Raw genomic sequence first — 13,258 nt, forward strand, 5'->3', positions numbered from 1 at the left:
AGACATTATTTTAAGATTACAATTAACATAAATTGCACTTCCAACTGTGGGAATCTCTATTTAAATGTATAATTTTTCATTTGTATTATCTAACATGTCCTTTCAGATGTTTCCTTCACATAAGGAGAGGATGTTTTCATTAGCTATATCTATATATATATATGTTATCATTTTCTCTACGTATTTATTTACCTTAGTCTTTTATCTTAATGAGTAAATTTTCCCCCCTATTTTCAGTTAAATCAAGGTATTCATTAGCATCAAAAGTATGTACAATTATCTCAATTAAATTTAATTAAGTATAACAATTTGAATTTCCTATTTTACAGTCGTCCATCCCTTTTTCCATTTACACTTTCTCTATCTTGTCCGAATGTTTCAAGCAAATCGTTACTTAAATCTACATTTTCACCTTATTTCCACTTACTTAAGTTTTAACTAGATTCCTTATATTCTTAACCTTTCTACATTTCTACCTATTCACATACATATTTCATATTACTATAACATTTTTCCACTTCTTTTCTATGAACTTGTAAAAGGGCTCCCATTCTGCCTTTATAGATTCTTCGTTTTTCTCCTTCATCCAACAAGTCATTCTGTCCATCTCTGCCATTTGGAAGACTTTCATTGTCCATTTTTCCGTAGATGGGGTCTGGCTTGACTTCCACATACTCGCGTATGTAATTCTAGCACAGGTGAGTAGGTAGAAGAGTACTTTGCCATATTGCTTTTCCAGATTTTTCCCCACCATACCTAATAAGTATATTTCAGGGAGAAATGATATTTGGATATTCAGTTCCTTAGTTATTATTTCATGTATATTCAACCAATATTGTTTAGCAGCGGCACAAGTCCACCACATATGATAGTATGTGCCTGTTACTTTCAAACATTTCCAACATTCTGGACTATTCTTTTTATACATCAAAGAAATTTTTTGTGGGGACAAGTGCCATCTATATGTCATCTTATAAATGTTCTCTTTTAACTCTTGGTTTACCGTATGTTTTAGACCCTTAGTCCAAATATTCTCCCAATTTTCGTACGCTATGTTATGGCCTACATTTTGTGCCCATTGAACCATACTGTTTCTTATTACCTCCTCTTCCGTATCCCAACGGATTGTCATTTTGTAGAATCTAGTGATAGCCCCTTTCTTCCCCTTATCCATTATCTCCTCCCATTCTGTTCTTTTCCCCATTATGCCTGGTTGTATCTTATCAATTTTCCATCTTTCTTTAAGTTGTTTGTATAGATACCAGTGGCATGTTATGTCTGAGTCATATAGTTCTTCCTGTGTCTTAAACTTAATTTCGCCCTGTATTTCTTTAGTAATGTCAGCATATCTTAACCATTTTTTTTTTGGAATACTTTCCCTCCCAAAATAGGCTTCATGAGGCGAGCAGCTTTGAATCAGCTGATTACAAAGTCTTGGTTTTAGCTTTCTCCATACTTTCAACATGGCTTTTATTAAGACATGGTGTTTACTTTCTTTATGAATTTTATCTTTATCATAAAATAAATAGCCATGTACCCCAAATCTTAAATTCGCACCTTCTAATGTCAATAACTGCTCATTTTCTAAAGATATCCAATCCATTAACCATAAAAGAACAGAAGAGTGATAATACATTTTCAAATTGGGCACCCCCATTCCTCCTCTTGATTTTTCATCATACATTATTTTCTTATTGATTCTAGCCTTTTTCTTATTCCATATAAACTCCATTATTGAATTCTGCCATTTCTCCAAAGGTTTAAATACATGTAAAATCGGTATGGTTTGAAACAAAAACAATATCTTTGGCAAGACATTCATCTGTACCACTGATATTCTCCCCAACAGAGAAAGTTGTAACGTCCCCCATTTACACAAGTCCTTTTTAATGTTCTTCCAGCTCGCCTCGTAGTTGTTATGAAATAGGTCCGTGTTTTTATTGGTCAGTATTATTCCCAAGTATTTCACCTTTTTTTCTACCTTAAAACCAGACCTATCTTCCAAACATCTTATAGGACTCACTTGCGCACTGTGTGTCTGAGGTCTGGAAATCTCCCTTCCACCTTCTGGGAAGACAATGCTGTTAGAGAGCGAATTTGGGGCTTTATGCCTGCAAAGCATGGGCTCAGTCTCTCAGCTGCAACCCTTCCACACAATCCTGGACTGAAACATTTAAACAAAGGTCATCTTTCAGCTCCAGGAATAAAAGCCTACCTTCAGTACAAAGACACTGACTTCTTCAGCCCCAGAAAGGCCTCTTCTGCAGTCCTTTATGGCCGGAGCTTCCCTGGGTCAGAGGCCGTCTCCTCAGCCGTAGAGAAGGGTTGCTGTGAGTGCGAAGGAGGAGGAGGTCCACAGGGCTAAGGGAGGGAAGGCAATGGGAAAAGGTCAGTGCCAATGGCCATGGAGGGCAGAAGGTGACAATGCCTAGGAAACTCCTCTGAGTCCCAGCCCTAGGAATGAGTGTCAGGAGTCAGTCCAGGGGCTGAGGGGGTCTCCTTTCCCAAAGGGGGAGGCAAGGAGCGGTGGACCCTCCCCAGCTAGGGCCCAAAGGGAGGGTCTCTTTCCCCACCTCTCTCTCTCTCAGCCCCCAAAGCCCAGCCTCTCCACTGGTCCTGCCTCCCTTCCTCAGACCCCCAAAGGCCCCTTCCTTCCTTCCTTCCTTCCTTCCTTCCTTCCTTCCTTCCTTCCCCCCAAAATGGAGGGTCAGAGGCACAAAGGGACACACAGTCCTCTTTTTGGCCCAAGGAACCTGGCCTCCTTCTCGCTCTGGAGCCTCAGAGAGAGAAAGAGGAACCTCTGTTCTGTTGGGGCGTGTGGAAAGACGTGCTTTGTCCACCACGACCACCTGCAGAGTTGAACCACATCGACAGGACACCAGGGAGAAGGAATCTGTGGAGATGTCTGCAAAGGTATTCTGGTCAAGAAGGAAATATTCCTTCACCACTGCAAACGGACATGAGCTCCAGGCTTGAGAAATAACCACAGAACAAGCCTTCACTCTTCATGAGGACTTTAATCTTCGTTTGCAATATTTACAATATATATATATACAGTGGTACCCCGGGTTACGAAATTAATTCGTTCCGCCGCCGCTTTCGTAACCCGGAAACTTTCGCTAGCCGAAAAGCCCATAGGCGCTAATAGCGAAAGCCGCGATTCCGTGTGAAATCGCGCCGAAAAGCACCAAATTTTTCTTCGTAACCCGAAATAACCTTCGTAACCCGGAACTGTTTTTTTCAATGGATTTTTTTCGTAACCCGGAAATTTCGTAAGGCGGCGCATTCGTATCCCGGGGTACCACTGTATATATATATATATATACACACACAGTGTATTGGACAACCGTCTCTAATACACACTATTTACACCAACCAACAATAACACAACCTATGACGCAGCCACAGTAACACCATCCACAGAGAGGCAGTTGCTCTCACACACCAACTGTCTCACTCTGTCTCTCAGTGACAGTTAGGAAGCACAGTTGACAGTTGCATCAACATTCCAATGATGCACTGTTCGAATGGTGACACATATAACTGCCACTAGAGCTGTATATAACGTGCACAACAGCTCCACCTAGTGGCCACATCCATGTCATTTCCTGACATGTTCAACTGAGGCTTCAGAGAATGTTCCGGAACATTATTCCCCACAGTCACAAGCAGCACAAAATGTCCACCAGAACACAAAATGGCTGACAGAAACGAAAAAGTCCACCGGGACACAAAATGGCTGCCAGGACACAAAATGGCTCCCTCTGCCTCAGTGCTTGGCAGTTGGCAGCCTTCAGGGAACCCAAAATGGAGGATGAAAGGGCCCTAAAGTCGGAAGGGACCCCAAACAGGATTTGCAAACTTAACAACACCTAAACATTTTCCTGATGCTATTGAAAGGAGGAATCTGATCCCCTCCTTAATTACAATCAATAGTGAAAGATATTGATATTAAGAGTGCCCATCGTCCACAACCCAACTCAGGTGTTGACCGCTCAGGGAGGCCAGTCCAGCTGCAGGTGGCCCTCCGTCAGTCCGTCCTCCTTTCCTTCTGCATTCCTCCTCTTTTCCCCAGCATCAGCCCCTTTCCAAAGAAGGCTGCATCCACACTTAGAAATAAGACACTTTGACACCGCTTTAACTGCTCGGTGCTATGGAATCCTGGGATTTTACCTTTGGGACATTAGCCTTCTCTGCCAGAGAGCTCTAATGCCACAACAAACTACAAATCCCAGGATTCCATAGGATGGAACCAGGAGAGTTAAAGCAGTTTCGAAACAAATTATTTCGGCAGTGCAGATACAGCCTAAGTTGGTTGTAAAAGAATAGAGGCACCCAAGTCAAATTTTTATCCTGTAAAAAATGGTTTTGCTTTTTTAAAATATAAGCAGTTTGTTTTTCTGTCTAATCATTATTTTTGTTGTTCTTGTTTGTTTCTCTTTTTGTTTGTTTCATTCTTGGTAATATGAGTTATTCTGGTCTGTCTCCTTCCTTCTTGCCTCAAAATCTATTAATAAGGAAACTGGGGAGACTTTTAAAACCTCCCAAAGGAGCCACTTTTGGCCTTTTTCGGGGGAGAAGCCTCCTCTTAGAAGCCAAAGCCCCATGTTTGTGAATAATAATAATAACACTTATATTAAAAGTATCCTCCCCATTTCTGATCCCTTTTAAAACCCATGTTCCCCAGAAGGATCAGAGCTGTGTAATAAGAAAACCCTCTCAGAAATGAGACACAAAAGACACACAAAGAGACACACTTCCTTCCTTTTGGCCCCAGGAGCCTGGCCTCCTTCTGACTCTGGAGCCTCAGGAGAGAAAGAGACGCCTCTGTTCAACTGAGGCCTCAGAGAAGGTTCTGGAACATTATTCCCCACAGTCACAAGCAGCACAAAATGGCCGCTGGAACACAAAATGGATGCCTCTGGCTCAGCGCTTGGCAGTTGTCAGTTTGAGGCCTTCAGGGAAGCCATAATGGAGGAGAAAAGGGCCCCAAAGTCGGAAGGGTCCTCAAACAGTATTTCCAAACCTTAACAACACCTAAAATGCCAAACCAAAAGAACATTCCCAGAGTTCCATAGCACTGAGCCATGGCCATTACAGTGGTACAAAGCAAGAAGGCACAGGAAGGTGACATTAATGATGATTAAGGTCTGGCAGCAGCTCTATCCTCCCTCCTAGGCCTGATAAAATCATCATCATCATCATCATCATCATCATCATCATCATCATCTTTGCTACAGCATGAGCGCCACCATTAAAAGCACTGGAATCCCCTTTGGGACTTCAGAGAGAGTGGGCCATGCCTAGAAGGACTGCTGGGCCTCCTTCCTCCCCTCCTTAATAGCAGTGGCCAAAGAAAAGCAGCAGCAGTAGACCCAAGCCAGGCCCAGCCAGACCTCAGTGCATCAGTGAAGCCTAGTGGTTCCAGGCCGTGTCCCTCTGCTGTCGCTTCACTCCCCTCACTCCTTCCTCCCTCCTGTCTGTCTCTTTATCTCTCTTACACTCTACTCCTCTCTCCTCCTTCCTTCCTGTCTCTCTATCTGTCTCTTTCTCCCTCTGACACTCTGCTCCTCTCTCCTTCCTTCCTTCCTCCCTCTCTGTCTGTCTCTTTCTCTCTCTTACACTCTGCTCCTCTCTCCTTCCTTCCTTCCTTCCTTCCTTCCTTCCTTCCTCCCTCTCTGTCTGTCTCTTTCTCTCTCTTACACTCTGCTCCTCTCTCCTTCCTTCCTTCCTTCCTCCCTCTCTCTCTGTCTCTTTCTCTCTCTTACACTCTGCTCCTCTCTCCTTCCTTCCTTCCTTCCTTCCTTCCTTCCTCCCTTCCTGTCTGTCTATTTATCTCTCTTACACTCTACTCCTCTCTCCTCCTTCCTTCCTGTCTCTCTATCTGTCTCTTTCTCCCTCTGACACTCTGCTTCTCTCCTCGGTCACTTTTCCGCACGCAGAACTAAATAGAGAAGCAGAAGCTCCTCCTCTTCTTGAGGCTGGCCAATGGGGGCAGAGGACCTGGAAGACCCCACCCCCTGCCCCAGACTCACATTTTCTGTTCCAGAGGCCATTTTGTTTTCGGGCAGCCATTTTGTGTCCCTGGCCCTGATTGGCTGGAATCCCAGTCCCTGCCTCCTTGTGTTCTGGCGGCCATTTTGTGCTGCTTGTGACTGTGGTGAATAATGTTCCAGAACCTTCTCTGAGGCCTCAGTTGAACAGAGGTCTCTCTTTCTCTCCTGAGGCTTTAGAGAGATAAGGAAGCCAGGCTCCTTGGGCCAAAAGGAAGGAAGTGTGTTTATTTTTGTGTGTTTTGTGTGTCTTTTCAAATAGACACAGCTCTGCTCCTTCTGGGGAACATGGGTTTTAAAAGGGATCAGAAATGGAGAGGATAGTTTTAATACAAGCATTATTATTATTCTTCATAACATCAGGCTTTGGCTTCTAAGAGGAGGATTCCCCCCCCCTCCGCCAAAAGGCTAAAAGTAGCTCCTCTGGGAGGTTTTAAAAGTCTCTTCAGTTTTATTATTAAGAGATTTTAATGCATGAATGAAGTTGACAAACCAGACCATCTCATATTACCAAGAATGAAACAAACAAACAACAACAAAAATAACAAAACAAAGCGCTTAGTTTTTGAAAATAAAAGCATTATTAAGAGAGGAAAAAAACCAGACTTGGGCGCTTCTACCCTTTTACAACCAGCTCAGGCTGTGTCTGCACTGCAGAAATATTCCAGTTCGAAACTGTGTTAACTCTCCTGGCTCCATCCTGAGGAATCCTGGGATTTGTAGTTTGTTAGGCACCAGAGATCCAGAGCCACCCCAAGGCAAGGCTCTCCAGGGCTCTCTTGGCCCTCCTTTGCTTGCAAATATAGTGGGGCCCTGGTATACGTGGGGGATCCGTTCCGCCCCCCGGCGTATACCAAAATCCGCGTATGCTCAAATCCACACGTGCCAACATTGGGGACAAAAGTCCCTCTCCTCTCCTCCCCTCCCCAACTTTTTCCCTCCTCACTGCCACGGTCGGGGGAAAGGCCGCGTGGGGATGTTGGAGGCCAAGAGGGCTCCAGCTCACCATCCGGCCCTTCTGCGGAGGTGGCAGTGATTGCTGCAGTGGCAGCGAAGAGGAGGCAGAGGATCAGCGCCAGAGGCCTCCTCTCCTCTTCGGCCTGCACGCCTCCACTGTCATGACCGCTGAAGGGCCGGGTGGTGACCCAGAAGCCTCTTGGCCTCCAATAGCCCCATATGGCCCTTGCGCCATGCCGGCAGTGGAGAGGGGGCCGAAGAGGCCTCTGGCAGTACTCCTCAGCCTTCGCTCCACTGCCAGCACACTTGGCCTCCAGGAGAAACACCTCGCCTTTCCCCTGGCCTTGGCAACGAGGAGCCCGAGGTGGCGGAGCAGCAACACCAGATGCCTCCTCAGCCTCCTCGCTGCCACCGCAAGCACAAAAGGGCCAGGTTTGGGTGTTGGAGGCCAAGAAGACTCCAGCCCAGCACCTGGCCCTCACGCAAAGGTGGCGGCGGAAAGGACGCCTCTGGCACTCTCCTTGGCCTCCTCTCCGCCGTCACCATCACCACCACAGGAGTTGCCGGCAGCGACAGCGGAGAGGTGTCTGAGGCTTGGCCTCCTCACAGCCGCAGCTCCACTGCCGCCACCAATGCAAAAGAGCCAGGTGGAGCCTGGAGGCCTCTTGTCTAGCTTGTTCCATGTTTTTGTTTTATATACTGTTTAATTTTGTTAACTGCTATTAAGGGACATAGCTATGAGATTCTATGATATGGGGTGCACTATAAAGGCCACAAGGTTCCTCTCATTCTTCAATGCAAGAAGCAACACCTCAGCTTCCTTCTAGAAGATAAAGCAAAAAGGCTTCAAAACTATTGAAGCCTTGGGCAAGTCACACTCTCTCAGCCTCAGAGGATGGCCATGGGAAACCCACTCTGAAGACACCTGCCAAGAAAACCCCTTCAGAGACTCCCATAAGGTCACCATAAGACCTGGAAACAACTGGGAGGCAGACCCCAAGAACAACATTGGGAAATAGGTGCAAGCCTTGCCTTGGGCAAGTGTAATGACTGGGCTCCAGTCAATGGAGGTCTTCTTCAGGCAGTAAAGGGAGGTTTATGCAAATGCAGAATGACATCACTGCTACGGAAGGCTCCCTTGACCAATCAGAGAGCAAGATAAAGGTTCTTCTGGAAGCTTCTGTCAGAAGGAGATATAAGGCCTGAGAGACCAAGAGACAGTTGGGGGAATTGTGTCGGTTGGAGATCGAGAGAGAGAGTTAAAGAGCGGACCTTGGAAGTTAGTCTCAGAATTGGAGGTTTAGGTTTATATATTATTTGAATAGCGTGTGAATTGTATATTATATACTTACAAATATTGTAACCTGCAAGATTCTTAATATCTTGTATGACTTACATTTTAGTTATATTTTGTTATTTATAGTAAATATCTCATTGGAGTATCTTCTACTCGACGCTCCTTTTACACGTCTTTCGGCTCAGTTGATGCTTGGGAAGATCAGTAAAGAAGTAGAAATAAGGTTCCTTTACTGGTCCCAGTGTAGGTTAAGGGAAGTCCTTTTATAATTCACTTGATGGTGGCAGCGAGATTTAAGGAAGTTAAGGGTTTGCTGGGCTAAGAGCCATAATGTCTAAATGTCTAATTAACAGTTTGTAAGACACTCTGATAGCCTTTTGGCTGAAGAGAGGGGTATAAAATTGTTATTATTATTATTATTATTATTATTATTATTACAGAACCGCGGTTTGGCTGCTTGGACCACCGGAGATCATCACAGAGAGTCAGTTGGAAAAGCCCATCTCACTCCAGAAAATAAAGGTACTTCAGGAGTTTGCACTCTACGTCTTTCTGTAATAATAGCTACAAAACTGATAATAGCATTTGGGACATTTAGTCTTTTAAAAGCAAATATGGCAATTTAAATGCTGCTTTGAAACCTCTTTCCATCTGCCAGCTTTGTGCTGGTTTTGGGGGGAAATGCGAAAGTCTTGGGAGGGAGGGACTGCCAACAGAATTAGGAGATGCATTGCAGGCTATGGACAGTTTGCGGCCAAGAAAGGTCCAAAACACACGGAAGTAATAGTCCAGTTTAAGAGCGCTTTAACTGCCCTGGCCCAGTGCTAGGGAATCCTGGGAATTGGAGTTTATTGTGGCACCAGAGCTCTCTGACAGAGAAGGCTCAATGTCTCAGAAAACTAAATTTCCCAGAATTCCTTAGCACTGAGCTCAGCTAGGGCAGTTAAAGCAATCTCAGATTGGATTATTGCTGCAGTGTGTTTTGGACTTAGGCGGCCCTTGGGAAGTCACACTTTCTCAGCCTCAGAGAATGGCAATGGCAACCCCTCTCTGAAGAAACCTGCCAAAGAAACCTCATGATAAGGTTGCCTTAGGGTTGCCATAAATTAGAAGTTACTTGAAGATACACATGAAGAAAAAAACTTGCAATTATTTCTCAGGTTGTACATGGGAATGGGAGACAGTGTGGTGCAGTGGTTTATGTGTTGGGTTAGAACTCTGGAGGCCAGAGTCCAGTGCCTCACTCCTCCATGAAACCAGCTGGGTCCATTGGGCAAGAAGTCACACTCTCTCAGCCTCAGGGAAGGCAATGGCAAATCTCCTCTGAACAGCTCTTGCCAAGAAAACCCCAGGAGAGGCTCCCCAGAAGTCGACAATGACTTAGAGCCACTCCACAAAAAACGACAAAGCCTCAAGAAAGAGCCAACATGGTTTAGTGGCTGGAGTATTGGACTATGACCCTGGAGTCCAGGGTTCGAATGCCTTCTTAGCCATGGAAACCCACTGAATGACCTTAGGCAAGTTACACTCTCTCAGCCTCAGAGAGAGGCACTTACAAAACCACTTCTGGACAAATCTTGCCAATAAAAGCCTGCGAAGAGCTTCCCTTAAGGTCGGCATAGGTCAGGAACAACTTGGAGGCACACAACAACAACAAGTCCAGTAACACCACTAACACAAGGCAGCTAGGGAGAAAGAAAGAAAGAAAGAAAGAAAGAAAGAAAGAAAGAAAGAAAGAAGATGTGGGAGTTGTAGTCCTTGGTTCAGAAGGATTGGAGGGGCCTTACTGCAAGGCAGGACCCCTCCTCTCTCTGGCCATGTGGATGCTGGGAGATCCAGTCCAGGAAATACACTTTAAATCCCATTGGCAAGAGAAAAGGCTACTACTGCCTTTCAGGTCCAGTTTGCCCTAAATCCTTTATGACGCCAGAAACCCCTTTGTTAAGAAGTGAACACCGAATATCTCAGGAAGGCCCTATATCTCCCAAGGCCCCTTCCCTCCAGGACCTCTTTCCACTCTTCCCTCTGTCTCTCTCTCTCTCCTGAAGGCCTCAAACTGCCAACTGCCAAGCGCTCAGACAGAAGTAGCCATTTTTTGTCCCAGCAGCCATTTTGTGTTCCAGTGACCATTTTGTGTTCTGGCAGCCAATTTGTGTTCTGGCAGCCATTTTGTGGTACAGCAAACATTTTGTGTTCCGGCAGCAATTTTGTGTTCTGGTAGCCATTTTGTCTTCTAGCAGCCATTTTGTGTTCTGGTGGCCATTTTGTGTTCTGGCAGCCATTTTGTATTCTACCAGCCATTTTGTGTTCTGGTGGCCATTTTGTATTCTACCAGCCATTTTGTGTTCTGGCAGCCATTTTGTATTCTACCAGCCATTTTGTGTTCTGGTGGCCATTTTGTATTCTACCAGCCATTTTGTGTTCTGGCAGCCATTTTGTATTCTACCAGCCATTTTGTGTTCTGGTGGCCATTTTGTGCTGCTTGTGACTGTGGGGAACAATGTTCCAGAACCTTCTCTGAGGCCTCAGTTGAACAGAGGCTTCTCTTTCTCTCCTGAGGCTTCAGAGTCAGAAGGAGGCCAGGCTCCTTGGGCCAAAAGGAAGGAAGTGTGTCTCTTTGTGCCTCTGTCCCTCCATTTTGGGGGGAAGGAAGGAAGGAAGGGGCCTGTGGGGGGCTCTGAGGAAGAAGAGGCAGGGACTCAGGGCCAGTGGGGAGGCTGGGATTTGAGGGCTGGGAGAGAGAGTTGGGAAAGAGACCCTCCCTTTGGGCCCTAGCTGGGGAGGGTCCACCGGTCCTTTCCTCCCCCTTTGGGAAAGGAGACCCCCTCAGCCCCCTGGACTCACTCCTGCCATTGATTCCTAGAATGGCTGGGACTCAGAGGAGTTTCCTTGGCATTGTCACCTTCTTCCCTCCATGGCCATTGGCACTGACCTTTTCCCCATTGCCTTCCCTCCCTCAGCCCTTGGACCTCCTCCTCCTTCACACTCAGAGCAACCCTTCTCTCTGGCTGAGGAGACGGCCTCTGACCCAGGGAAGCTCCGGCCTTAAAGGACTGCAGAAGAGCCCTTTCTGGGGCTGTCTTTGTACTGAAGGTAGGCCTTTATTCCTGGAGCTGAAAGAGGACCTTTGTTTAAATGTTTCAGTCCAGGATTGTGTGGAAGGGTTGCAGCTGAGAGAATGAGCCCATGCTTTGCAGGCATAAAGCCCCAAATTCAGTTTCTGGCAGCATTGTCTTCCCAGAAGGTGGAAGTGAGATTTCCAGACCCCAGACACATGGCCCTTTGTGTGGGGAATATGTGTGTATGTGTTGTTTACTAGAGCTTTGTGAGGTATTTGTTTTACTGAGTTTATAAAATGAATTTACATATGTCCTCTCTTCCCAAAAATAAGCATAATCCAGGATGCAATCTTTAATCTTAAACCTATACATTTATAGAATTTTGTTGTATCAAGTGCAACACATTCAGTGGTGTGTATACCTTTTAAAAATATACAAAAAGAAGTGAAAATGAATGTGATTTTGACAATGGGTCTGTTCAGAAACACTGCACACAAATATGCATGTAAGGATTTCTGGATGGCCTCAGCAAGCAGAGAGAGGAGCTGCACACCTCATGCCCTAGCTATGACTGACAGACAGAAACACAGCAGTTAAACTTAGATGAACACTCTCATTTGTAATAATGAAATGATTATTTTCACCAGTGTCAAAATGGGGATGGGGGCATGATGAGGGGAGGCTGTGGATCAGATCCATAAAGTAGTGCATATCTTATCCAGTCCAGGAGCTAGATCTTCTCTACATGGGACATAAAACAGGTCCTCCTCCTCCTCCTCTACATGAAAGAGTAGTCTAATTCTCATCCGTGACTTTGAAACAGCATTTCTTCATTTAAAAAAACTGAGGTGGCATGAATCCTATTGGTTAACCCTAGAGATTAGACCCACTGAATCCATAAGTGACTGGCGAGTCAAAATATAGGTAATGCCAACTGATTCAGTGATTCTCCTCTGATCAGGACAAAGCATAGTATAGGTTCCAGGTTAGGATTTAGTCCTGCATGTGTAAATCAGGTGCTCCCTTCCCATCAGCTCAATCCTCTGATGCCCCCCAACCTTGGGAGGAGGGCATGATACAATGCAAGGGAGCAAGAAGAGAAGAGAGAGCTCCTTTCCTGCCCTACCTGACCAGGGGCCTCCCTGGGGGATGGAGGGCAACTGGTTTGGGAGAATGAGGGGCCCACTAGACCACACAGCCTGACTCAGAAAAACCCTCCACGCTCCAGTGTTGTTCTGGGTGGAATGAGGCTAAAACTGGCCATTCACTGACCCAGGTCCTACCATAGAGTTGTGGATGCCATCCCGCATGGCCATTCCATGCCTGCTGAGAGTGTCGGGTGCGAGGTATTCGAGAAGCATACAGCCGTGTTTCTGTAGCCAGAAGCAAAATGAAGACATCTTCCTCTGAGGACCACTGGGTACTTGTGGAGATGGTGCACTCATTTCACATCTAGCTACAGGGATATAGACAAGGCCCTTTCCAATTCCCCATCCCCTGATTCCCCACCACTCTCACAAGGCATGGAATAGCTGTTGTGTAGGGGAACTGCAGTGAATCTATGCTAGGTCCAGGGGGCTTTGTTTGGTGCAGAGGGAGGAAGGGGATACCCACCTCTGCATCAGCGTAAAGGAGGCATATATAACCTGCGCATGCCATCAGTAGGATGCCATTCTCTGTGTCTTTGAGCACTGCTGGGTTTCTTACCAAGCCTACCCTAACCCTGGTCCCTTTTGTCAGGAACTTCATCTCGGCCTCTTCGTACACGGCTTTGGGCCTCTCTTTCTGGAAGTGACCCAAGTGCAAGACCACCAGGACCCCTGCCCACCTGATGGCTGACACAGAGGCCAAGCGGAGGGAGTTGGGCTCCAAGAGAAAGAGGATGCAGAGGT

The sequence above is a fragment of the Sceloporus occidentalis genome, unplaced genomic scaffold (genome assembly GCF_023333645.1).
Source record: "Sceloporus occidentalis isolate IW3139 unplaced genomic scaffold, rSceOcc1.0.p SCAF_86, whole genome shotgun sequence".
Lineage (NCBI taxonomy): Eukaryota > Metazoa > Chordata > Lepidosauria > Squamata > Phrynosomatidae > Sceloporus > Sceloporus occidentalis.